The 27,862-nt window shown below is 35.3% G+C and overlaps 1 long non-coding RNA gene across 1 annotated transcript in view; it reads right to left on the minus strand.

Moving 5' to 3' along the window:
• LOC129524185 (uncharacterized) overlaps positions 1-25,293 on the minus strand; it is a 49,643-nt gene extending 24,350 nt beyond the window's left edge. Inside the window, exons 1-2 of the long non-coding RNA XR_008667900.2 lie at positions 25,150-25,293; positions 17,481-17,635 (exon numbers count right to left, since the gene is read on the minus strand). This is a non-coding gene — a long non-coding RNA (uncharacterized lncRNA). The remainder of the gene's footprint in view (positions 1-17,480; positions 17,636-25,149) is intronic.
• Positions 25,294-27,862: the final 2,569 nt, after the last annotated feature.

Genomic DNA, 27,862 nt, shown 5'->3' on the forward strand with positions numbered 1-27,862 from the left:
AATTAACTCTTGTTTCTGTCACTTAGCCTATGGTAAAATTGATTTGGTTATCCATCATTTTGCTTAAAGTCACCATTTCCAAGAACCTGTCAACAATGTTAAGTAAGGACTTAGTGTATACATGCCTCAAGCCCATGTGTAAGAATATTCATAGAGGCAGTATTTAGAATAGAGGCATTTTCAGAACAAAGAAGTTACTCAAATATATCATCAATAGAATATTAAAAATCTGCACAAAAGGATACTGTATTAAAAAAAACTAGTTACTGTGACGTATTAGGTTAAATTTTACAAACATAATACATACAAATATATGATTTTATAAATCTGGAATACAAAACCAGGCAAACTTTTATGGGGTTAAAAATCAGGCTGTTACTTGCCTTTGAGTGAAGAGAGAAATTACTGACTCAGAAGTGGCAGGACAGGAGCATTACCAGTGGTAGTAATTTTTAAAACTGGTGTGTGATTATTAATGTCTTAATTTTTTAATAATTTATTGAAATTCACATTTATGATTTGAACACTGATATCTGTTTTATATTTCATTTTTAAAGATGACTGAAAAGGTAAAAATTTAGAAGTAACTCTTTTGCATTTAAGCTGTGAATATAATTTTTGTTCTTGTGTAGAAAGAATTACATTCAAAGGGGCATATTATATTCAAATCAAATATGAATTAGTGTCCAGGAGACCTGGATTTACATTCTTATAGTTGCATTAGGTATTGGAGTGACCTCAGCAAAATAGTTTAACCTTTTTGAACTTAATTCAACCTGTCTACATAATTGAAAATCTGAAGGCTGGGTTCAATACTTCTGAAACTATTCAGCTGGCAAGTGAGCTGTTTCACATTTGGGCTCTCCAATAGAGAATACAACATCCATCTTACCTTTACTCCTGAGAAACACAAACCTTTTTTCTATCTGGGCACAATATTCCTTACAAAGTTTGGGGGAAGTAATATGTTTACTTGCAACCTGTTTTTTCTACCTGTTCACATTAGGTAGAAGTTTTTGGCAGTGAATGATAAGAGCAAGTGTTGGGTGAGATTGACAGTGCTATTTCAATGTGGCTGAATTTTTAGGGAAGGGCTTGCCCTCTTCCCTTTCTTTCTCCTTTCAACTATTTTGGCATCCTGGTATAGTCAGTGCAGAGCTGGCATAAATGAGGCTCAGAATGCCAAACAGATATTGGCTGCTGTTTACTCAGCAGTGTAATAATTACCAAGGTGCAAGGAAACCTAGGCAGCTACGTACAGTTGGAGCCTCCTTTTGTTTTTTATACTAGTCTGACATTGTCATAACTAGAGTTCTAGAAGTCGAAATCAAACAATCAACTTAAAAACCATCAACAAGGATAGTGAAGTATGGTATAGAGAACTCCATAGATGCTCAACCCTGGAATACTTAGCTCCATACTTCTTTTATATGAAGTATGGATTTCTTTTTTTTTTTTTTTTTTTTTTTTTTTTGAGACAGAGTCTCGCTCTGTCACCCAGGCTGGAGTGCAGTGGCGCGATCTTGGCTCACTCCAAGCTCCACTTCCCAGGTTCACATGCCAATCTCCTCCCTCAACCTCCTGAGTAGCTGGGACTACAGGTGCCCACCACCACGCCTGGCTAATTTTTTTGTATTTTTAGTAGAGACTGGGTTTCACCATGTTAGCCAGGATGGTCTCGATCTCCTGACCTCGTGATCCGCCCGGACTTGGCCTCCCAAAGTGCTGGGATTACAGGCGTGAGATGAATTTCTTTTATATGAAGTTTTAAATTTAACATTTTGATTAATTCAGTGCTGTAAAGCATTTTCACTAATACAATAATGAACTTAATCTTCAACAATGTGGGCTGACATATAATTATAATAAGCTATTCTTTGGTAAAATAACATTAATTTTTAAAATTAATTATTATGGATAAAAATAATGAATATCAAACATTGAGCATACAACTGCATAATCACTGCCCTTTAATTTATAACCTCCACAACAAATTTCTGCATACCTCTCTGCTTTTACTCATATCCTTGGAATCTATCTGAATTCTTGCTAAAATGCACTTCCTCGTTCTTCCTCTCTAAATACATAATTAATTGAGTCCACAAGTCTATTAGTTATTGCACATCACTGGACTGATATTTCAGAGATATCTGAAAATTTTTTCATATCTTCTGTCTTTCAGAACATATGAAGTATTTATTTATACTGCTATTTGTACTTTTTGTTTTTCACTTTCCAGTCAGTATATTTGTTATACTGTTCTGTTGCATAATATTTTTACAACTCTTGCATTTTGAATTATTTTGTAAAAAGAATCTTACACTTGCTTATGAAATCAAAGTTGCTGCTTAGCTCTCAACTGGAAGAAAGATTCAAAAGATGTACGGTTTCTCCTTGGGTCATGAATAACACATTCTGAATATGTTAATTAACATATAGCATCTCAGCATGTAGTAGATATTCTGGGTTAAATCGTGTCCCTTCAAAAGATTTGTTGCAGTCATGACCCAGTACTTCAAAATGTGATCTGATTTGGAAATAACATAATTGCAGATGAAATTAGTTAATTTAAGATTTGGTCATACTAAAGTAGGCTGGGACCTTAATCCAGTATGACTTGTATCCTTATAAGAAGAAGACAGAGATAGGAAGGGCACCGCATGAAGACAAAGGCAGAGACTGGAGTGATGTATCTGCAAGCCAAGGAAAATCAAGGATTGCAGGCACACACCAGAAACTAGGAGACGGGCAATGAACAGATTCTCCCTCAAAGCCCTCATAAAGAACTCACCCCACCAACACCTTGATTTCAGACTTTTAGACACCAGAACTGTGAAAAAATACATGTGTTGCATTAAGCCACCAATTTTTGATACTTTCTTATGGCAGCCTTAAGAAAATACTACAGTATTTTATTTATGAAGTATATATATTGGCTTATATTCACTCAGCTGATGTATTATTATTGTCTTCTGAAAAAATGTAAAACTACACAGTATTAAGCACGTGGGCTTTAGAAATAAGCTGGGCTCAGATATTTACTCAGTCACTTAGTAACTGTGTGGTAAGAAAAAAAGTATTCATGCTTTTTAACTCTGAAAGTCTCATTTATAATATGTATAAAATATTTTCTTCCTTGGCATGTGAGATCTGATATTTAATTTTAACTGGTATCTTTAAAGTTTTCTCCCTATATTGTTTGGCTTACAGAGGTGAGAAGTCAACATCACTTGCCCTTGCTTGCACACAAACACATCTTGTTAACACTACATGCATGCATTCCAAACGTACAGACTATATAACGCCACACAGTAAAGCTATGAACAAATTATTCTACTCAAGCCTCTTAGTCTTTCTTCTCACTGAAGAGTTTAGAATTAACACAGTGTAATGTCAGGAAATTCTAATATTGCCAATTAAATACATGAGTCACATTTTCTACAGCTCGTAGTGATATTTCTTAGAATTATCAGTGTCACAAATGCAGTTACTTCCATATTGTCAGTATAACTCACCTGTGTCTATTAAATGAATAACCTGGTCAGCTGATGAGATTGCTATTTGATTCAATGCATCTTTTTGCAAGTACATATTAAGCCACATTACAACATAAAGCAATTGGTTCCCTTATGTTGAACGTTATCATATGTAATTCTTATTATTTCCCAGTGAATGGCCAAGGAATTGAGGTAATCAAAGCACCCATGAGGCTTTCATCACTCACTTAGCATGAGTTCTAAACTGAATGATCTAGGAAGTTCACTGAAGTTTTTGTGTGAGCCTAAGAATAGGACAGTGGTGTAAGCGCTGCCAGATGTGCTTCTACATTTGGAATGTACATAATGCAAGGCTTTCTTGAAGAAATACTTCAACTAGAAAGTAGGCAAGAATGTTGCATAAAATCAAGATAATATCTATAAATATAACAACATAAATTCAATAGTATATTCTGTGTAGTGCAAAGACAGGTACTATAGTATGGTGTTTTTGTATACAATTTATTGGGTCAGACTGCATAAGGTGGATTATTTCTTCATCACTTAATATTTGTGTGACCTTAACTAATGGCTCCTTTACTTTGGACTTCAATTTCCTCATCTTTATAATGGAAATAATAATATTTATTTATGTGAAGATCATGGGCCTTCCAAATAGTCCATCAACTTCTTCATTTCCATGTCCCCTGGAAGTAAGTTCAAGGCAAAACCATTTTTCTGCTGAAAAAAATATGACCTGATTGATTTGTGGAATTTATTTTAGTCAAAGAGTGGGATGCATATGTATGATTCTTCAGTTTCTCTATTCTTGTGATAGCCAGAAGTGGACCAGGGAGAAAGAACAGAAAACAACTCCATACACTTCCAGGCTTCCATCCTTGATCCACAAACGGTAGTCTCTTTGTGGCTAAACATTGTTTCTCCTGATGCAGTTAACCTTCAGTGATTGTCATGGGCCATGGCTACTTGGCAGTTTAGGGTTTTTATTCAACCAATTTTTCATTTGTGGGATGCTCATACAACCCTTTGATTAAACTGTTACTTAGGCAGGGCACAGTGGCTCACATCTGTAATCACAGCACTTTGGGAGGCCAAGGTGGGCAGATCACTTGAGGTCAGGAGTTCAGGACAGGCCTGGCCAACATGGTGAAACCCCGTCTCTACTAAAAATAGAAAAATTAGCCGACGTGGTGGCTCGCGCCTGTAATCACAGCTGCTTGGGAGGCTGAGGCAGGAGAATCGCTTGAAACCAGGAGGCAGAGGTTGCAGTGAGCCGAGGTCATGCCACTGAACTCCAACCTGGGCAAGAGCGAAACTCTGTCTCCAAAAAAAAAGTAAAATAAAATAAATAAATAAATAAATAAATAAAATAGTTCCTTAAAAATGAAATTTGACTGTTACAACTTTCTTGTCCTTTCATCAGGCCTATAATCATAAGCAATCTGTGCTCTCTGACACCTGTGTTTTGAGGCAACTACTTTAGAGGAGAAACTTATTCTTCATAGTTTTATTTACATCCAAAGAATGTTTATCACAAGTGAAGGGAACATTAAACTCAGCTATTCTTTTTCTTATTGAAGGAACAGTTATGAACTCTTGGAACTTAAATATTCCACTTCTCAGTAATGGCTGAAGTTTCGGGCCCCATTGTCTTTCCCTGAGAATTTTAGATATGTTATTTCTGATATATACTTTTGTCATAAATTGATGATATATAAGACTTCCTACATTTTCCATTTATACCTCATGCTTTTGTCTTTGTCTAGATTCTCAAAGAACTGATTCTTTTTCTTGAAGTCGAGCAGTTTTATTGGAATACATATTGATCATTCTGGAACATTACGTAGTTTTCTTTTTTTAATTCAATAAAGTTTTTCTGAATAATATATTTTAGTATGCGTTCTGCTCCCTTGCATGATTTTCTCCTTCAGAAATTTCTATTAACTCAGAGTTTTATTGTCTATATGTAATATTCATTACTTTCTCTTGAAAAACTTATTTTGATTTTATATTTTGTTTTTTTTCTTTTTTAACGTTTATGCATCTTAATGCATTATTATTTTTATAATTCACTCCTGGGTTCTTATTTGTTTAATCTTAATTTCTAATACTTAAAAAAGTTAATTATTTCTGCATTCCTGCCACCCATTTCAGATATTTATAACTTTCACATATTGTATTTTCATATGTCCTATAAATATCTTAATGTTTCTTAATCATTTTGAATAACAGGTTAAGGTTATGATATTTTTAGCAGATTTTTGATGTGAGTATACAGTGTTAGCAGTGTTCCTAATCCTCTTGTTCTCAAGATAATTTTGGTTAAAATTAGACCTTCATAATTTTCTATGAATGCATGTGTTTGTGTGTCTGTGTGTGTCTGTGTCTGTGTGTGTGTGAAATTAGTTTCTGTTAGTTTTAGGCAGAAGCTTGATTCAGTAGCTTTTCTGAATTCACAATGTTTCCTTTTCTATTGTTTCATGTAATGTTAAAAATATGGGTTTCCTCTACCCATAGCTAAGGTGAACTTCTCACTTTAAACAACTGCAAAACTGTACACATTTATAAGTGAACTGTTTTCTGGTGTTGGATAACAAACAGCAGAGTGAGAGAAGTTGGATCCATAACTGAGCTCCACATTCACCCAAGATTTTACCTTCGAATGCATTCCTAATCAGGAAAGCAGATCCCAAGCTAAGCCGAGGTACATACATGGGAAAATCAGAGCTTCTCAGTTCGCAAATTTGTTAGGCAGGTTTTGGGAAAGATAAAGTTATGCAGAAGAGGACCCCCACCCAGAAAACTGTGAAGGGATTCTCCTAAAGTCCTTGGCCAAAAGCTTGGCAGCACATTCATGGAGGCCTCTGGGAAGCCTAGCAGCAAGTCATTGTTAATGTATAGAGATTCAGAGGTTATGCATTTCTGAAGCTAAAGCTCTGCCAGAATGAAGAGCTCTCATGAAGCAATTAGATTATTTAATTGAACCTTATGCAGGCAATTCTGTCAGGCAATTAAATTACTGGTGGATACTCTTGAATCTGTTCAAGGAGATTGTGTGTGTGTGTGTGTGTGTATACATACATTTGTATATGTGTGTGTGTGTGTATACATTTGTATATGTGTGTGTGTATATATACATATAATATACGGTAAAAACTGCAGTAAGTAGGAACACATCAAGTGTTGACCCATATGTTGGAAATAGGGGACAAGGACTTTGATGCTGCTATTTTAAATATAAATACAGACATGAAGAACAGTATCATCTTATTGGTTGCATAAGACTCTATAGAAATAGAATCTATTAAAATGAAAATTCTATAACTAAAAATCATAATACTGACAAACAATTGTATATTGATTATGTAATATATCATATTACGAAGCTAGAAAGCCAATCCACACAAATTGAAAGTGGAACAAATTGAAAGTGGAAAAATGAACGTAGACATTAACAAAGTTGGAAACATAAATTTAAGCTTACAGATAGAATATATTAGTTATTTTGATAAATTCCTAACAGTTGATCAAGATAAAAAATGAAAAAATAAATAATCATTAGAAATGATGGAGATACCATTAGACATTGTAAATACCTTAAACTAGTAAGCAATATGAAGAAAAATGTTTACATTAATACATTTAATAACTTACATGACATGAACAAAGTTCTTGAAAACTCAGTTTAGCAAAGTTGATACAAAAGGAATTTAAAACACCGAAGGGGCCTAAATCACTTTAAAAGAATTATAATTTTAAAATATTTTGCAAAAAGTTTCAAGGACCTGGTGGCTTCACTGGTATATTTTGTCAAACTTTTAATAATGAAAACATAGTGATTTTATAAACTTCTTTCAGGAAATAAAGGTCGATTGTATTTTATTTATTCCATTTAAGTCACTCAAAAATAAAATATGAATTTCTTAATAAAACATTATCAAATCAAATTGTAAAACATATAAACATTTTAACACACTCAGGCATGGGTTTATCTCAATTATGGAAGTTTCTTTTAATATTTTAAATCAACCAAAATAGTATTCCACATTATCAACAAAAAAAGGTAAAAATTATCTCAACATATTCAGGAAGCACATTGACAAAATCCAAAACCAATTTGTAATTTAAAAATATCTTCATAAAATAGGAAACTTTATAAGGTTAGAATACATTGTGTATAATCTGCAACTAAGATTATTATTGTTAAAATATTAAATGGCTTCTTTTAATTTGGAGGTTAAGAGTATGTTATCTTAACTTTTAACTTTTCCCTCCCTCCCTTCCTTCTTTTTTCTTTCCTTTCTTTTCTTTTTATTTTCTTTCTTTCTTCTTTCCTCTCTCTCTTTCTTTCCTTTCCTTTCTTTCTTTCCTTCTTTCTCTCTCTCTTTCCTTCCTCCCTCCCTCCCTCTTTCCCTTCCTTCCTTCCTTCCATCCTTCCTTCCTTCTTTTTCCTTTCCCTTTTTTTTTTTTTCAGGGTCTATGGCCCAGGCTGGAGTGCCGTAGCTCAATCATGGCTCACAGCAGCCTCTACCTCCCAGGCTTAAGTGATCCTCTTATCTTAGCTACTTTCATTTTTTGTGGAGACAGGGTCTCACTATGTTGCCCATTCTGGTCTTGAATTCCTGGGCTCAAGTGATCTTCCTGCCTCAGCCTCCCAAAGTGCTGAGATTACAGGTGTGAGGCCCTGCAACTGGCTCATCTGAACATTTATATTCAGTATTGTGCTAGAAAGAACAAATAGTGGCATAATTTAAGAGCTAGAAAGCATACAGATAGAGAAATAAGTAAAATCTCTTTTATGTGTGTATAATATGTCTGTGTTGAGAAAATGCTAAGGATTCTAAATGTTTTTTACTAAAATCTAGTATATAATAATAATTTTCTTTTTATAACCTAGCAATAAAAACTAAAACAAAAATTATAAAAATGGTCCTTCTAACAGAGGAGGAGCACTGTCATTTTGGACAAACACCACCACCTTAAGTTCTAGCTCCCTTTCCAGTCTCATGCATTTCAAGGAAATCATGTAGAAGCTTCTCTTCTAACTACAAGCAGCCAGAAAGAGCAGAGAATAAAACACAGACAAGACAGCTCAGGCACAGAGGGAGGTGAGGGGAAAGTCTTCTGGGTAACTGCCAAACTTCACTCTCATACAATGGGCCCCAGTAAAACAGTGGGCCTTAATAAGCTCATTCCTTTCCCTTCAGGTGCACTAAGATAAGGAAGCTAAAAGCAGACTCAGGGAGTAGGTCTGCAGCTGCAGAAAGATGTATAGGAACAGACACACAACTCTCCCTCCCAGATAAGCACAATAAAAAGACACAGAACCAGTCCAAACCTCTGATAAACATCACCTTGAATACTTAAAAACTCTTAGTCTGTAAGAAAGTGTGCCTCTGACCTAACTCTGCCAGAAACCCTCTTCAAGGGCCACCTTTCATGATTCTTTCCTCTTTCTTTAATTATTACATTTACCATTGGATAAAATAAATTAGACATTTTGGAATACCTTTAACTTATGAAGTGACAGAGCACTACACTGAAAACTACCAAACTTTGATGAGACTCAATATCGTTATGATGTTACTTCTCCCTGAAATGACTGGTAGTTCCAATGCTTCGTTATATAATCCAAGAAGGCTTGTAGTAAAAATTAACAAGCAGTTCTAAACTTCATGTATGAATATAAGAACTTAAAAAGATCAAATCAGGTTGAAAATGAATAATAAATTGCAAGATACTTTTAAAAACTATACAGTCTTGAAGGAATTTTCTTTGTAATCATTGGTAGGAAATTTTTTTAGGGAGATTGAAAGAGCAACCATAAAATAAAGAAACTGATAAGTTGAAATTAATTAAAATTCAAAACATTTGCCCATCAAAAGACTCCATAAAATAAAAAATCAATTACATGTGGTAGACATACTGCTTGAGAATTTGTTTAGATTAAACAATTAAATAGTAGATTCTTAAATTACATTTTTAGCTACAAAATAAAACCATGCTCAGCTTTTCTTTTAAAATGTATTTTAATTTATATTCAATTGATAATAATATAATTATTTCCAAGTAAGATTAATACTGATGTGACATCAAGGGTTAACTGTAACTGAAGGTTAAGTGATCTCTAAGTAACTTTGAGAATGAAAACTCTTTGAGGCTGAGATCTAGTCTATTATTAAAATAAAATGTAGGAAATTAAGAGATACAATTGCTTATAATAATAACATTACAATTTATTTAAAGTAAGCCTGATCCTTTTTTCCCAATATATGTAATTGACAACTAAATATTATGAAGCAATATGCACCCTTTATCCTTAAGTCATTTTTATTCTTTAATCATAGAACACTGAAAATAATGACAGTTCATATATTCATAGAATAGCTTTGGGTTACAATAAAAGTATTAGATGTACTTTCACCATTTTCATATTATTTTCTAAAGTTATTTTAGTATCATCAGAGGAAACTGCCTTAATAATTTCTAAAATGAAGAAAACATATACCATCTCAAAACTCACTTACTATTCAAGGGCTTCTAATAAAAGCTGTAGAAGCCTTGTTTTCAAAGGCAATTTTTACTCTCACAACAATTTTCAATTCATACTTCAAAATGGGTCAAAAATAAATGAGCTATTAAAGACTACTGAGTTAAGCATCACTGCTGCTATCATTTGCAAGTTGATGTATCTTTATATCAATCAAAATAAAATGATTCAACAATAATATGCATCTAATATTTAACTATTGTTAGAGTACATTATTCTGTACAAGTATTCAAGGATAGAAGAAATATTTAATTAAATTAATAATTTTTTTCTTTTAAACATTAATGCAACTGGAATGTATCTAGTTCATAAACTAAACAGGTGATGACAAGAAAAGAAGTAACCTCTATGATTCAAATTTAAATGAAGAGTCTACTGTGTAAAGGTTGTAACTCCTTATCAATAGTTGCCTTGCTGTTGAGAAAAATTTTTCTGATATATGAACAAGTATAAAAGAAGCCAGTAAAATAAATTGCATACAATTTTACACTGTTTAATGTGTTTTAGTTAATAGTTTTAATGCTCTAAGGTAGCATATCAGAAAGACCAGAGAAAACAACATAAAAAAAAAATACATGATAGCATACCAGCACCAAACACAAAATTTAAGAAGTATGCCATATAAATAACATAAAAATCTAGGGATTAGCAAGAACTCCAGATGAAATCTATACATGCTCAATTTAAGAAGTCGTGCTCTATCAAATACTAGGAGTAATTGTAAAGCCAGAATGATTAAGACAGGATATTTTGATATTTGTACAATGATACCTGTACAAGGCTCAACAGAGGTGAGAAAAGAACACAGAAGTAGATACGTGCCCATAAGGGCACATAATTTACAACAAAGGTGGCACTTCAGGGAAGCAGGGCAAGTGTCATCTTTTCAATGCCTGTTATTCGTTTGCTCTGTAACCATGTGGAAACAAAAGAGTCTTAATGCCTGTCGAATATTATAGCCCACCATCAGTTCCCATTCAATTGGTACATGAAAATACGGAAGATTCAACAGTGTTTATAAATGACAATAGAAGTTTATATCTTCATGATTTTAAGAGTTATTAAGAGATTGAAAATGTAATTCATATTGTGAGAGACATGTAAGATGAATAATAAAAAGGCTTCTATTGAGGATACTTAAATAACTCAATACATCAGTAGAAAGAAAGAAAATTTAAAGTTGGTAGGTGCAGCAAACCACCATGGCACAGGTATGCCTGTGTCACAAACCTGCACTTTCTGCACATGTATCCCAGAACTTAAAGTAAAATAAAAAAAAAAAAGAAAGAAGGTAATAGAAAAATTAGGTACTGGAACAGGGCCTCCAGAAAAAAGCAGGTATCCAAATGGACAGTAGCTATAAGATAATGTGCTCAAATGCATAAATGAAAGAAATTTAAATTAGTACACAATATGATGCCATTATACAGCTAGGAATGGCTGAAGTTACTAAAGACTGCCAACACTGAGTGTTTTCTTGTTAGTGTTGTTGTTTATTTGCTTTTTAAGAAATAGAACAATGGAACTTCCATATTCCCCTATGGGAGAGATATGAAAGATTCTTTAAAAAATTACTTTGGCATTTTCTAGTAAATGTGAACCAAGAAGTGTATGCCTTACAATATTTTTTGAAAAACATGCCCATACATGCTTCTGCATAATACACAATCTGTTTTTTCCCCATATTAAACCAAACTAGGAGGTACCACGAAGGCCTATTTGCACGCTTAAATAAATTTTTGAAGAGTCATAGAATGGAATGCTATTCATTAGTGGATATAACTAAACACAAAAACATGTAACAACCTGAATTAATATAAAATATAATGAGATAGAAGAATGATAAAAAATAAAATAACATATAATTTCATATTTTTTATAAAAATCAATTTATAAGATTTATATAAAATCCATATAAATACATTTCAATACCAGGAAAAATAAAACTCTATTATTTAGGAAGGCGGGCCCAGCTGATAATTTTATAAGGAAAACAGGAGTTCTATCATAAAAATTAAATTAGATATTACCTCTCAGTGACGATTAGGATTGTTATTAGAAAGGAGCCCTTCCAAGGTACAGTCAATGTTCTATTTCTGAACCTGGGTGGCTATTACATGATAACTCACTTGTGAAAATTGTATTCAAATTTTTTGTTGGCATTGTGTTTACTTTATACATGATAATTTGCAATGCGAACATGAATTTAACTGTGGGCGTAGCAGCAGATCAGCAATCTTTTCACTCCTTTACTAGATAAACGTTTTGGGGAAATAAAAAAAACTAATCATTTGCCTTTAGCAGGATGTACATATTTGTCAAGGATTGCTTATAGTAAATAAGTCTAGAATACATGAATTTATGAGACATGATTTTGTGGGAAATGTCATGTAAGCCAATAACTGAGCATAAAATAGAGATGTTTCATGACCTGCCTTCTATACCAGTGTTGTTACTGCCCACCTTATTTAGAAATTTATATTTTAATGTAGGCCAATGCACATCACATTAGGGGAGAAAACAGCTAGGGAGTCATGCTGTTAAGTCCTGGCCCTCTCCCTGTTTCAGATAAGCTGGTGCTTATTTGCTAAGCTTTGATACTGACTGAGATTTCTGATTCATGAGAGTCTGATTGGGAAATTCAATATTTGTACAATCTCAACAATATAAAAAACAAGCATGTTAACATAATCCATAGTGATAACAAAATGTTAAAAATTATTTGATAAAAATCATGGGTATGAGATTCATGGCATTAACATGTCCTTGAGACTATTTGACTAAACATATTAGAGTAATTCACAATAGCATAATATATAAATTATGTGATTAAAAATATTTTAAAAGGAAAGATCCATTTGAGATTAAAAATGCTTCATAGAAAACTAAAGGATCATCCTTAATCTGACATAATTGTTATTTATAGCAAGTTCAAGGACCAGGATACACATATTGACACCATGTCTTCAATATTGTTTTTGAATTCTTAGCCAACACAATAAACAAATACTAATAACAAATAAATAAGTAACCGTATAAATAAGATATAAAATATATATGTTATAAAGGAAGAAAATAAACGTATATTTTAAGTAATATCATTGTCTATTTTAAAAATATATATGTAGTAACAGAGTACTAAAAGTTAAATGCTTGCTTTTTAAGAGAGCCATTAAAATAAATTAATTTCACATATAGTTAAAGTAAAAATTAAATAGAACAGCAAATAAAATATGCATAAAATTAATCTTTTATAATATGGAATAACACTATTTTAATCAAAGTATAATAATTTATTTAAAAATATAGAAAAGAAACATACATAAAATGATACACTTTGTTCATGAAAATAAACACTCAAAATCCCAATAGGGTATTTCATGAAACTGGACTAGGTAATTCAAAATGTGAAAAAAATAAAGAACATTTAAAGTCTAAGATTACCCTGCAGAAAACCAAGGAAAGTGTGCCAGATAGAGAGATATTACAAACAATAAAATGTAAAGCATTTTTTTTCTTTTTTTTTTTTTTTTGAGGGAGTCTCGCTCTGTCGCCCAGGCTGGAGTGCAGTGGCGCAGTCTCTGCTCACTGCAAGCTCCGCCTCCCGAGTTCACACCATTCTCCTGCCTCAGCCTCCTGAGTAGCTGGGACTACAGGCCTCCGCCACTACGCCCGGCTAATTTTTTGTATCTTTTTAGTAGAGACGAGGTTTCACCGCGTTAGCCAGGATGGTCTCGATCTCCTGACCTCGTGATCTGCCCGCCTCGGCCTCCCAAAGTGCTGGGATTAACAGGTGTGAGCCAGCGCGCCTGGCCTAAAATGTAAAGCTTTTTTGGGTGGGCATGAAGATAAACAGATCAGTGGCATAATTGTAGAAAAAGCCCAGAAACAAGTTCATTTCATTCCAATAAAGACAAACACCCAGTTTTTCAAGATCTACATATTTTTATCTATCACCTGAGTATCCACCATTCAAAGTTTCTGATTAGTCACAAATTTATGTAGTTTATATGGCTTTGTTTGTGGATTTGTTTCCAACTCTTTAACCCATCAAATTTTTTTCAATTGTAATATTTTTCCAGATTAAGATTAGACAAATTTAATTTAATCTAGAATAAGATCATTTATAGCTGTGGTAGAGTCCAATCAACTTAAGTCTAGGTTTGTCATAGACGGTAGTCCTGGACCATTATGCAAATGCCATAAACTTCTCTGGTTATCAACTTTGACCTTCAGTAAATGTGGAGGAGTATGAATTAAGGTATGCATAGCCTTGTTGGTTGTGACTCTTACAGAAGCACTAAGAGTAACTTTAATTGGTTTAATTAAATAGACATATAATCTCCAAATTAATTTTAGGACTGCCCATTCTGTTTCTGAGGAGATTCAATAGATCAAACACAGATAAACACCTTTATAGATATACTGTTAATGGAATTCCTGGTTACTGCAAGTTGACTAAGTAAAACACAACCTCCATAGACTACAGTTATAAATATTGGTCATTCAAGCAAATGTGTGAATTAAAATACACACTTGGATGAGCAACAAAGACACCTATGATCATGGATCATGGTGGGCCTTGATGTAAGACAACTTGGCTTGGGAGACAATAATAAAATTCAACTTCTTTCTCTGCCCACTAACTGACAAGACTTAGCATCAGCCCCTCCAGGATGTTTCCAAAATTGATGGACTTGGTACTGTCCCTGTGGTCCTAGGAGAGACTGGAATTATTAAACCTAATATCATGTTCACCTTTGCTTTCCTTAGTGTTACATCCAAAGTAAAACCTGTTGAAATGCACCAGGAAGCTTTGAGAGAAGCTCTTCTTGTGGACAAAAGGGCTTCAGTATTAATAACATTTCTGTGAAATATGTTTGTTACAGGAAAGTGGCTGGTAACAGTAAAAATTATCCCTCAATGAAAGCAGCTGGCTTCACTGGTCATGTGATTATCCCGAACCATCTAGGCCAAATCAGTGCTGTCTTTGCCACACAGCTCACATTGCTGGCAAGGTTGCTTAGCTGAAGAAGACTGGTCATCATTCTGGCAAGAAACCAGAATGATGGCCTCAAATTCTTGAAATCTGCTGGTGCTGCCATCATTGATAGGGTTCTTGGCTAGCCCATGTGTATTGAAAACATGTCTGAATATCCTTCTCTAGGTTGTTTTGCTGTTTATAATACGAAGCAGACACTTCCTGTGGGTATCACTGTAACAGTGAAACAGTAAAAGAACGTAACACTGTTTTGTTTAAGAGGCTTTTACCTATTTTTGCATGTAAACATAATTTTAGATCAGTGAAATAATATATAAAAAGTGCAATGCAGCCCTTAAAACTAACTCTGGAATTAAAGGAGAAGTATGTAAACAACGTTTTTTTTTCAGATGGGGTCTCACTCTGTCACGCAGGATGGAGTGCAGTGGTGACATCTTGGCTCACTGCAACCTCTGCCTCCTGGGTTCAAGCAATTCTCCTGCCTCAGCCTCCCGAGTAGCTGGGATTCCAGGTGCACACACCCACGCCTGGCTAATTTTTGTATTTTTAGTAGAGATGGGGTTTTGCCATGTTGGCCAGGCTGGTCTCAAACTCCTGACCTCAGGTGATCTGGCCACCTCGACCTCCCAAAGTGCTGGGACTAAAGGCGCGAGCCACCGCACCTGGCCTTAAACAACTATATTTTATTAAACATTTATAGGAACATTGAGACCTGACCAAGGAGAAAGAAGTTCCCAACCTGCTCAGACTCTCACTGGGACCCAGATATCTGTAGTCGGTGGTCACCTCTTAATACCAAACTCCCTCTCTTTTCCCTTCCCTTAACATAAAAAGAGCCTGAAATTTGTACTGATTTAATATGGTACTTGGTTTTCTGGCTCTCTGAATGAACCTGCTTTTTCTGTCACCAACTCTTTTCTCACATATCTCTCTTTTGAACAGCAAGCATCCAAATCAGGGTTCAGTAACATCATCAAAGTGTGAACAAGAAGGCTGCTAGAGCTGGCAATGTCACCAAGTCTGCTTAGAAAGTTCAGAAGCCTAATGAATATTATCCGTAACACCTGCCACCCCAGTTGTAATCAGTGAAATATCTCAGAACTGTTTGTCTCTATTGACCATTGAAACTTAACTGGTTAATGATAACAAAGCATCATAAAATGTTCAGGAAGAAAGGAGAATGTTTACTAGACTGTGTGTGTGTGTGTATGTGTATGTGTCTGTGTGTGTGTGTGTGTGTGTGCAGAAGAGAGTGGTAGCTTTAAATACTAGTTTTTAAAACCAGTTCTTCTGAAATAAAAACAATTGATCAAAAATCTATCACAGAATTTTGAAACCCATTAAAACAAAAGTTTAATGACAGAAAGAAACTCTCTAGCCTAAACAGACTGACCCTCACTTCCACCCCAGTTGCAGATTCAATGACTCCTGCCTCCTCTATTCCTTCAAGTGAGGATGATTCCCCCCACTGGATCTACCTTCTAGCTGATCATGGATATACAACATAAAAGGAAAATATGTTGGATCCCAAAATCACTAAGCTAAAAGGAAAATTGAAGCTACGAACTGCCTAGGGCCAACCTGCCTCCCATTCTATTCAAAGTCATCCCTCTGTTCACTGAAATAAATGCATATCTGCTTGCTTCCTTTGAAAAGGCTAATCAGAAACTCAAAAGAATGTAACTTTTTGTCTTTCACCTGCCTGTGACCCGGAAGTCCCCTCCTTACTTCAAGTTGTCCCACCTTTCTGGTCTGAACCAATGTTCATTTTACATATATTGATGGGTTTCTCATGTCTCCCTAAAATGTATAAAACCAAGCTGTACTCTGACCACATTGGGCACGTGTCATCTGGACTTCCTTAGGTTGTGTTGTGGGTATGTGTCCTCAATCTTGGCAAAATAAACTTTCTAAATTAACTGAGACTATCTCGAATATTGGGGGTTCACATTTGGCAACCACAAAGTAATTCTAAGTGGAGATGCTCCCCTGACCTTTGACAGATCTATTGGTGCTTGATACCAGCATGAGCTAACTTTATGGCTCAAACCAAGAGGACAATTTGCTGAGGTCTGAGAGCACCCCCTCCAGAGAATCTCTGATCTCCCAAAATCTGTTCAAGATCTAAAGTTGATTTTGCTGTACAGCTCCTCTTTTGTTTTTTTTTGTTTTTGTTTTTTTTGGAGCTCTTCTTGTTTCCAACACAAGGAAGGCAAGTTTTTCCTGCTTCCATGATGATGGAAGGCAGGCAACTCCTTTACGGAATTTGAGCTTGCTTCCAGGAAGAAAGATGCGTTATATTTTCCCCCTGCTTCTAGGACGGTAGAGAGCAGTCTTTAGCCTGAGACTCATCGCTAAGTAAGTAACTGAATTGGGGTTTGTCTTGGCTGAAGTTAAGATTAACAACCAGCTGGTCTCAATTTCTCCTTACCATTGGAGCACCCAGTGATCATATTGTTGAGATTTTTGTTGTTGTTTGTTCTGGTCTTTCTCCCATCAGATTTGACCAACTCTCCCTGACTTAGTCAAATCTGAGTGACAATTTCAAATTCAAGGCCTCTTAAATTTGGCTAAAATTCATCGCAGCTGCAAAAGGAAAAAAAAAAAGAGAAAACAAAAAAGCATATGCTTGGTTTCTGTGTTTGCTTCCTGTCTTAAAAAAAAAAAAGATTGCTCTTTTGTTTACTTTTATTCCACCCAATACCTCCTTCCCCCTTTGCTATTGGCAATACCAAAAAATCTAGAGAAGGCTTCTAATGACTTGAACCCCTTTAAAGAATTCAGAACGAAGGCACTACTTATCCTCTTTGGGGATGTTATGTTTTCTTTGGGGAGTTTTCTAGAGTCATGGGAAGATTCTTTTTAGGTCTAAAGGTCTGTTTTTCTGTATTGCATGACCTGATCTTTTTGGCTTGGGGTAACAGGGATGACTTTGCCCTGTGAGAGGATTTGACCTTGGCATAGGTAATGGCAGACAAGAGCTACAAAGTTACGGGTGGATGAGCAGTTTGCAGGAAGTGGTCTTGGCTGTTTTTTCTTTTTTCTCCTAGGAAGTTGTTGGTTGAGGATCCTAATTCTAGCTTGGAGGTGCATTCTAAAGGGTCTTTACTATTGCTTTTTCTCCCAAAATTCATCTTAATTTGGTTTGTCTGTGCATATTTGCATGAGAAACTGAACTGTTGTTTTCACACATTAATGAGAGACTTGGGTTTTCTTAGCTTTGAAGAGAAAGGGCATTTGCTTCTCCCAGCTGAAAGGTATCCCTGAGTGACTGGGGCCTCATAGGAATGTCTGAGGGTTGACCCCCTGCCATGTGCAGTGGCCCTGCAGGGAAATCCCCAACAAAAAATAATTTTAAAAATGGTTGGTCTAGGAAATGCATATAAGGGCTGATCACCTGGTGTTTTGAGCCCTCTCAGAGTTCATAGACATCTGGAGAGAGAGTAACTGAGACATGTAAGAGGGTGGAAACAACTCAGCAGTGATACATGGTTGAGTCCTGCCCACAAGCAGCACATACCGATCTACCACACAAAAACCCTAGGCCACAGCTAAGTTTCTCCTTTTAAGGAATAAAAAAGTGGGAAATAATTTAAGAATGAAAAGACTACAAGGAGAATGACCCTCCCCCTTTTGAGCACTCTGTAGGTTTCAGGGCAGCTCTGCTTGCCAGGGTAAAATGGAAATAATATGGTGTTTGTGTACATTTGCATTAAGGAAAAAGAGCCCTAAGGTCCACCTGGAAACTACAGTTCCCAGGTTCTCTTTTTCTCTATTTTTCTTTTCTGCCTGTTTTAAATCTGCTGTTACTTTTCTACTGAGATGAAAACCACTCTTTGGAACTAACAGGTTGTTTTTTTTGTTTGTTTGCAAGTTGGTGAATTTGTATTTATCTCATGGCTAAAGTACTGAAGAAAAAGCTATAGAATCTGTGTGTGTGTGTATGTGTGTATGTATATGTGTGTGTGTGTATATATATATATTTGAAGGCCTTTATAATAGACTTCTATAATTTTATGTTCAATTGGCAATTAAATTTGTTTTAATTTCCCTCTAGCTCACCAGAATTTCTCTTGATACTATCATGTAAATTGTGCTATCTGATTTTCTCCTAAGTTGTTTCCTTTAATATGCAGATTTAGCCTGTTTAGCTGACAACTGCCAGGGTAAGGAAACAGGTTATCAAAAGCTTGCAAGTCTAAGATAGGAAAAAAAAAAAAAAGGAGGTAAGAATCTATAAGATGTACTTCTATCAGCATACCTAATACGTCTATTTATTTATGTGCTGTGTACACAAAGTTTCACTACTGAAAATATGTAAAGAATTCTCATTAATTGGCTTAAGAAAATAAAGGTGTTTGAATCAAATACTTTACTGGAAAAAAAAAGACTAGTCAAATGCTTTTTCAAGTTTATGTAACTTAAGTAAAATCCTTAATAAATAAGCTAGCTTTAAAATTGTTGGTAAAGTAATATTAGAAATGTCTTAAGAATTGCCAGCATACAATTTTTGGTTGCATTTATTAATCAAGTAATTTCATATTTATCCCTGCCAAATACTATAAGGTGTCAAAATTTGGCATAGGAGTAACAGAACTATAAACCCAGTCCAATACAGAATGATTTTTGCTGTGTAATTTTTAATAAATAAGACATTGATATTGGTTTAATGAAAATAGCTACCCCTTGAATTTAGTGAAATTACTATAACTTCTAATACTGTGGCTTTAGGCAGTCTATTACACAGGCAATAAGGAGGGTTTTTCTGGGGAAAGAACTGTTATCATCTTTGTTTCAGACTAAACTATAAACTAAATTCCCCCCAATGTTAGTCCAGCCTATGCTCAGGAATGAACAAACACAGCTTGGAGGTTAAAAGCAAGATGGATTCAGTTAGGTCAAATCTTTTTCAGTGTCTCAGTTATAACTTTGCAATGGTGGTCCCATAACTTTAAATGATGACTATTGCAATTTTCATAAATAATCTAGGTAAACAAAATAAAATAATTAGTAATGTAATGGGATAAATACTTGCAGACAAACATCATAAATTAGAATATAAATTTACATTAAATTAAATAATAGAGATTTCATTTTTTGGGTGTTTTCCAATGAAAATTTGGGAAAACATTCTTCTTAAAAAAAAGTGTGTCCTTTTTAAAAAGGGTGAACAAGTTTTGTCTAATCCAAAGCTTAAAGTTTATGTAGGAAACAGAGTAAAGGAACCAGAAAATAAGAGAGATGTAAAGAAAATTATAAAAATAAAGAGGTTTTGATGTGATAAGAAAGCTTAAAGAGAAATAATTTTATATATAAAAAAAATCTTATATAGTAAATTTAGTCCTAAAACAAAACGACTGGTTGTTTAAGAAAGAGGGATGTTGGCCGGGCACAGTGGCGCACACCTGTAATCCCAGCACTTTGGGAGGCCGAGACAGGCAGATCATGAGGTCAGGAGATTGAGACCATCCTGGCTAACATGGTGAAACCCCATCTCTACTAAAAATACAAAAAAATTAGCCAGGCATGTTGGCGGGTGCCTGTAGTCCCAGCTACTCAGGAGGCTGAGGCAGGAGAATGGCATGAACCCGGGAGGCAGAGCTTGTAGTGAGCCGGAAAAAAAAAAAAAAAAAGAAAGAGGGATGTTAAGGACAAACCATAAAATCTAAGAATGTCAGGAATGGTCTGTATAAGCCACAATGAGACAATTTATTAAAAAAAAGAAAACTTGAATATGATCAAGTTGTTTATAATTAAAGGGAAATTATAATGCTCTGTCCAGAGATTGGGCTTGATGTAAAAAAACACACTTATACACTAAATTATTGGTTGGAACAATGAAATTTTCTTAAGAAGCCGATCCACTCTTAATAAATAATGAGATTCCAATTTTTTTAACCGAAAGTTCAATTTTTATTGTTTTTCAGCTTTCTCGCCCCTTTTAAAAGGCCTATTTTTCTGTTTCATAAGGTTTTTAATTATTAATTCTTTTTTTAAATTATACTTTAAATTCTGGGGTACATGACCAGAACGTGCAGTTTTGTTACAAAGGTATATATGTACCATGGTGGTTTGCTGCACCCATCAACCCGTCACCTGCATTGGGTATTTCCCCTAATGCTATTCCTCCCCTAGCCCCTCAAACCCCGACAGGCCCCGATGTGTGATGCTCCCCTCCCTGTGTCAATATGTTCTCATCGTTCAACTCTCACTTATGAATGAGAACATGTGGTGTTTGGTTTTCTGTTCTTGTGTTAGTTTGCTGAGAATGATGGTTTTCAGCTTCATCCAAGTACCTGCAAAGGATATGAACTCATCCTTTTTTATGGCTGCATAGTATTCCATGGTGTATAAGGCCACATTTTCTTTATCCAGTCTATCATTGTTGGGCATTTGGGTTGGTTCCAAGTCTTTGCTATTGTGAATAGTGCCATAATAAACATACATGTGCATGTGTCTTTATAGTAGAATGATTTATAATCCTTTGGGTATATAACCAGTAATGGGATGGCTGGGTCAAATGGTATTTCTAGTTCTAGATCCCCTAAAATCAAGTGTAAAAGGCCTATTTTTTTAAAGATCTAAATGAAATGTTTTCTTCCAACATAATATTCTGTGCAGTAAAGGAGGTCTTTTCTTTTGCCTTTTGGTAACTGGCCTAACAGATTTTATGTTTTATTGAGATAATTACCATGCCATTATTATTAAGTTTGGTTTGCTTAGTAAAAAATAAGATACATGTATATATTTTTTAATTAAGGTTATTACATCCATGTATCTTCCTATATGTGCCTTTAAAGTTCTTATGACATTGAGTTACAGGGCTTTGACACCTGGGTATAAAAAAGACACCAAGACCTACTAAATCTTAAATACTGATAGCAATTAAAGCCTCATCTTCAGGTCCTGTAGAAGATGCCAATCAAACTATAGTGCATTCCTGAGACACAGGGCCAGAAATTAAAGCTATTCAACTCCTCAAGGCCCAGGGACTATAGTGGAAGAGGTGGGCACATGAGATTGTAAGGGCTGATTTTGAAAGATAAAATAAATTCAGTTTCTCTCTAAATTAATCATCAATTTCAAATTACACTGATGCAACAACAGTATATGGGCCCCTATGTCAGATTAAGAAGGTTTTCTTTAAGCATTAACCAATTCCTTAATAAAGGTTATAAAGGTTATCAAAGGTTTATGGAAGTTATGTCTTATGGTCAAGATTAAAATCATATAATTGTTGGTAAAATTTTGAAAAAGAAAGTTAATTACCTTCATGATGTTTTTATTAGGGCTTATTGTTTGGAAAATTAAGTCTCCTCTCTCAAAGAATGAAGGTTTTCACCTTTTTTTTTTTTTGAAATCCTTGAGTTATCACTTTGGTTAAATGAGTGGCTTATTTACAGAATAGTAATCCTATTTTGTGAAATCAAGTCTTTTAAACCCTTGATATTTGACAGACTTTCCCAAATCAAGTTATAAATTATGTCTTTTTCTGACCTAATTAATCCTTTAAGATATTAGGTTTAATAAAGTCCAAAAATGACATCATTTGGCTTATTGGGTACAAAAATTATGCAGGAAGCATTGTCAAATATGAAATGGCGTTTGGTTTTCTTTGGGCTGTATTAGTATAAATATGTTATTGGTATGTGTTGCCAAATTATGGGAAACTCCTGTAATTCTCATATGACATGTACATTATAAGTAATAGTCATAATTGTTATGTTAAAATTATTGTGTGCCACAGAGGTAACAGATTTTCTTGTCAACTGTGCCTTTGACTATGGCTGCCCTAAAACTTTTTGTCATCCCTGGACAACTGTTGGGTTGTTTTGGTACTTTTTAGAAGGTGGTTTTATAATCAGCTATTAAACTCTAACAGGTGCTCTTGAATGCAGGTTTCTGATAACTTTGGAGATTTTGATATCAGAATAGAGGAAACATTTTTAAGACTGATGGAGAGCTAAAATATTCACAAATATCAAGCAGAACAGGAATTAACTGCATGAACTGAACTAATCTTTTTGACTTTTTGCTTTGTTTTGTTTTTCAGGGTCTTGAAACTTTTAAGCTATTGACAGCTTTTAACAATGTATTAAAATCCTATGAATAAACTTTGGAGCATATTTGTTTCTCCCTGATTTTGCCAGAATTTGGAAACTATTTGTGTGTATTCTTAGCTTATGGCAATACAGTTATTTGCATAAGTGCAATAAAAATCTGTTTCCATTTGTAACAGGACACAATTGGAAAAATCTGGTTATTTTTACCAAGCCTTTGACTGGAATGGTGTGCTTTCCTTTAAAGAATCAAATGACTTAATGGAGCCAGTAAAAGTATTTTGGAAGACTGCCTTCATAGTTTCCACAGTCCCTGTACAGGGTTTCTGACCTGTAGTAAGTAAAGAATGTCACTTTCTGACAGGTCCAGGAGCCCACAGTTTATCTTGAAACCCCAAGAGTAGAGGAAATTCACCCAACTTGTAGGTATTTGATGGTAGAAATCGATGGCTGGGCTTGGCTTTAAAAAAGTCTTATCTGAGATTCTTTCTGTGGAACAAAGTTCCATCAAAGCCAATTTAAAAAGTTCTATATGAAAAATAATTATTCTTGCTGTACTTTATACAAATAATCTGACCAAGTATAATAAGGCAAATCAGCCCTACTATGATTTTTCTTTAGTAAAAATGGGAAACTGGAGACAGAAAGATTATGTTTCAAAAACTGTATTACACCTCTTGTTATATTCTAGTCTTGCCTCATGTTTTTCAATTTTTATTATTTTCTACAGTTTCGGCTGAATTCTAATTTTTCCTGGCTACAAGCCTCCAAAATAATATTTTCACTTTTTTCTTCTTTCTTTTCCTTTTTCCCCCATTTTTTCCTGATTTGAAATCACCGAAAACTAAGCTGTGCTTTCCTAAAGCCCTGTGAACTGAAGCTAGACATCTTAAAATTCAGAAGAAAATAACAGCAACCTACTTACATATATAAGCCACTTTCATACCTGCCTACTGATGTATGACTTCAGAGTAATGTGGCCTATATCGATTTTCCAGAATTCTTCTTCAGTTTGTTACTGTTTTTCTCCCTTCCTCCCCCTATTTTCTCTTTACAGGACATGAGACTTCACAACCTTCTAACCATGAGCTTTCCTAATAACTTGGGACCTACCTGCCTAGGAATAAACCATTCTAGCCATGCGATACAGACAAAACCTGGAACCAAAGAATCATTTTCTTCTAAAATGCCTTATCCAAAACATTTGTAAAAAGAAAGGAAAGAAATGTGAAAGGAATATATCTTGGGCCCCAAAATCATTAAGCCAGAAAGGAAATTCAAGCTGGGAACTACTTGGGGCAAACCTGCCTTCCATTCTTTTAAAAGTTATCCCTCTACTCCCTGAGATAAATGCCTATCTGATTGCCTCCTTTAGAAAGACTAATTATAAACTCAAAAGAATGCAACTGTTTGTCTTTCACCTACCTGCGACCTGGAAGACCCCTCCCCGCTTTGAGTTTTCCCACCTTTCTGGACTGAACCAATGTTCATTTTACATGTATTGATTGATGTCTTATGTCTGCCTAAAATGTATAAAACCAAGCTGTGCTCTGACCACCTTGGGCACATGTCATTAGGACCTCCTGAGGCTGTGTCATGGGTGTGTATCGTCAAACTTGGCAAAATAAACTTCCTAAGTTAACTGAGACCTGTCTCAAATTTTCTGGGTTCAAAATATCTATCTAGTCTTAAGTAAAACACAAAATATGTAGAGAACACAGATGTTTCTGAGGAACTTTGTTACTAAATATAACCATAACAATTAATTGCATTATTACTACTTTCCAATACATTAAAAATCTAAAATTCTGCCCTACAAAGAAATCACAACATGAAGGCATTATTTAAAACCTCTCCTTTTTCCATTATTTTGCCAATCTCTTTGAATCATCTTTAATGCTTGCTGAGATTCAAATTTACATAACAACCAGTAACCATCTAGTTGTTCCCCAGTCTCTTCACCTTCTAACATCTAAATTCAGGGCTTCTAAAAAGGACTTGAAACTTTGGTTGAAGTGAGAGGCAGTGGTGGAGACTTACTTATAGGTGATTTTTTCTTCCTGAGGAGGAAATACAGTCTTCTTCATATACCTGTTGGCTCCTTCCCTCTCTGCCTTAGGTGATCCAGCTGTAACCATGATACTCTCCCTTTCCCCCAGTGCAAGCAGCTGAACTGTCTGTGATGTCATAATCACAATTCCATTACCTCACTGTGCTGGAGGCCTTAGAGGAAGGGGAAGTTGTGAACAGCCCTGGGCTCTCTTTAAGCTTTGCAAAGTGTTCTGGATAGGGCTAATTGCAGAACCAAGAGAGAAAGGCCCCCAAACTGTTGTAAATTCTAGGCTTAAAAGGTTTAAGCCCATCCTGCAGCTAGAGGAGGGGTTCCTGGGACTCAGAGCAGACCCTTTAAGACCATGGACTACATTTCCCAGCAGCCTTCATGTCACATTGGCGTCCTCTACTGGTGGAGAGGGGAGTCCTTCCAAGAGAGGGCTGTAGAGGGCAGAGCAGGGCAGGAGAGCAGCTGAGAGGAGCCTTGGCTAATACTATTAAGGACCAGGATGACAAAGAAAACCACCTCTTTCCCCCCAAAACAAAACAAAACAAAACGAAAGACCAAAAAATAAACAAAAAAGAGTTTTGTATGTAAATCTGTGTGTCAGAGTTGTTTTCCTAGGAAACCTGACCATAAACATTTGAAGCCAGGAGTCAACCAAAGTAGCCAACTCTAAAATGGGAGTTTGGGGTTGGATGGCTTGCTGGCTGGTTGGCTATGAAGACCCTACTGTTAGTGGTAGTTGACTGACTAATAAATAGCCCATGGGTATGACTTGTGGTAGTGGTATAATTATTAAACTTCCATTGGTGTTTAACTGAGAAGAAATACCAGTGGAAAGGAATATATTAGAAAGTGCAATGGCTCAGGATTTTGAGAGTTCCATAGGAATTAGTAATACTAACTTTATAAAATCCAGTGGGTGCTGCTGAGTTTCTTCAATGCTTCAGAACGTCTGGGGATGATTAATCTCCAATTAAAACCTAAGTGTGAAAGCCAGATGGCCTCCTTGGCAGCATGTAAAGAGACTCATTTCCTACAGCTGGAACATAGGAAAAGCTCAGGATCATGGCTAAGTCTTAATTATGAGAGAAGGAGAGCTCCAGAGAAAGCTGATTCTCAATGCTAGCAATATGTTACACTGAGGTCAGAGACCTGATAGAAAGGATTGGGACTCTGAGACTTCATATAGAGTTATCTTTGTCAATGTATTCAGAAGTCATCAAACCTCCGACTCTCCTGGCACCTCTATACCTGCAGAATATCTCAGTCCTCTGTGTTAAAGCTGAAAACTCAGCTATTGAAGAAAATGCACAGTTATCTTCCTTGTTGAAAACATGTGCTCCCCTCATCATCTAACCTTACATCTCTTTCTAAGTGCAGTTTTAATGATTAGCATTGTATTAGTTTCCAGTGTTTGCTTTAACTAGTTAGCACAATTAGTGACTTAAAACAACCGAAATTTATTATCTTATAGTGGAGGCTAAAAGTCTGAAGTCAGTTTCAGTGATCCCAAATCAAAGTGCTGTCAGGATTTCTGGTCATTACGGGCATTTGTTGGCTTGTGGTTTAATCATTCCAATTTCTGCCTCTATCTTTGCCTTCTGCCTTCCCCTCTTCTGTCTGTGTTAAAACTCCCTCTCCCTCCCTCTTATAGGGGTGCATGTAATTGTATTTGGGGCTCACCCTAGTAATTCAGGATAATATTCCCATCTCAAGATTCTTAACACATTTGAAAGACCCTCTTGCCTCATAACATTTTTATGTCACAAGCATTAGGACTTAACATTTTTATGTCTCAAGGATTAGGACTTAATATTTTGGGGGTGGCCATATTTAGCCTACTACAAGCATTAATTCATAATATTATCCGGTGTGGAAAGGAATAGACATTTTTATTAATGGTACAGAATACGTCATAAGTGAATTGCAGATCTTAGCCAACAATTACTAGAAGGAGACAGGATGGTATGTGTGTGATTGGATTCTGAAGGTGCTGAATCAAGGGTGGAGGAATGTAATAATGAATTAAGGAGAATTTTAGACTACATAAGATCACTTTCTCATGATACAGTAAGCATCACATTAAACTACATGTTTTAGCTTTTTAGGTGCTTGCCACCTAAGCACTTTAGACATTTTGTGTATAGGGACCAGAAGATAAGTAAAGAATGCATTATCTTGTCAAGGGTGTTTTCTTCTGATCAGCAGAAAGTGGTACAGATGGTTTTACACAATTAGGGAAGGAAGAAATAGGTGTGTAACTCATGCCATCGATTCATTTTAGTATCCCTTAGTGTTTTCTTTTCTAATTGTAACCATAAATGTATTCATGCAACATTTCTGGCCTCAGAAGAGGATGGTTACCAAGAACTCACATCACTCAGGAATGAGAGTTTGAGTTCCGTTACCACATAAGAAACCAAAACTGCAAAGATGATAGCTGAGCATGAGAATTTAGAATAAATAATAGAGGAAGAAGGCTATAGAAGCCAAGCTTGGCCTTGAAAACAACTATGGAGCTGGGTCTGCGTGTCACTAACCTCCCTCTTCTAAATTTGAACTGAGAAAGAGAGGCCCATAGGAGCCATAGAGGAGCTGCTTCCTGCCTGTGCATATGTTAAGCATTATTTGTGCGGTGCAAGAAGTATGAAATTGTAGCAAAAAATGTTTCCATGCTTCTGAATGTTCATGGCT

This window comes from Gorilla gorilla, chromosome 7 (assembly GCF_029281585.2).
Source record: "Gorilla gorilla gorilla isolate KB3781 chromosome 7, NHGRI_mGorGor1-v2.1_pri, whole genome shotgun sequence".
NCBI lineage: Eukaryota > Metazoa > Chordata > Mammalia > Primates > Hominidae > Gorilla > Gorilla gorilla.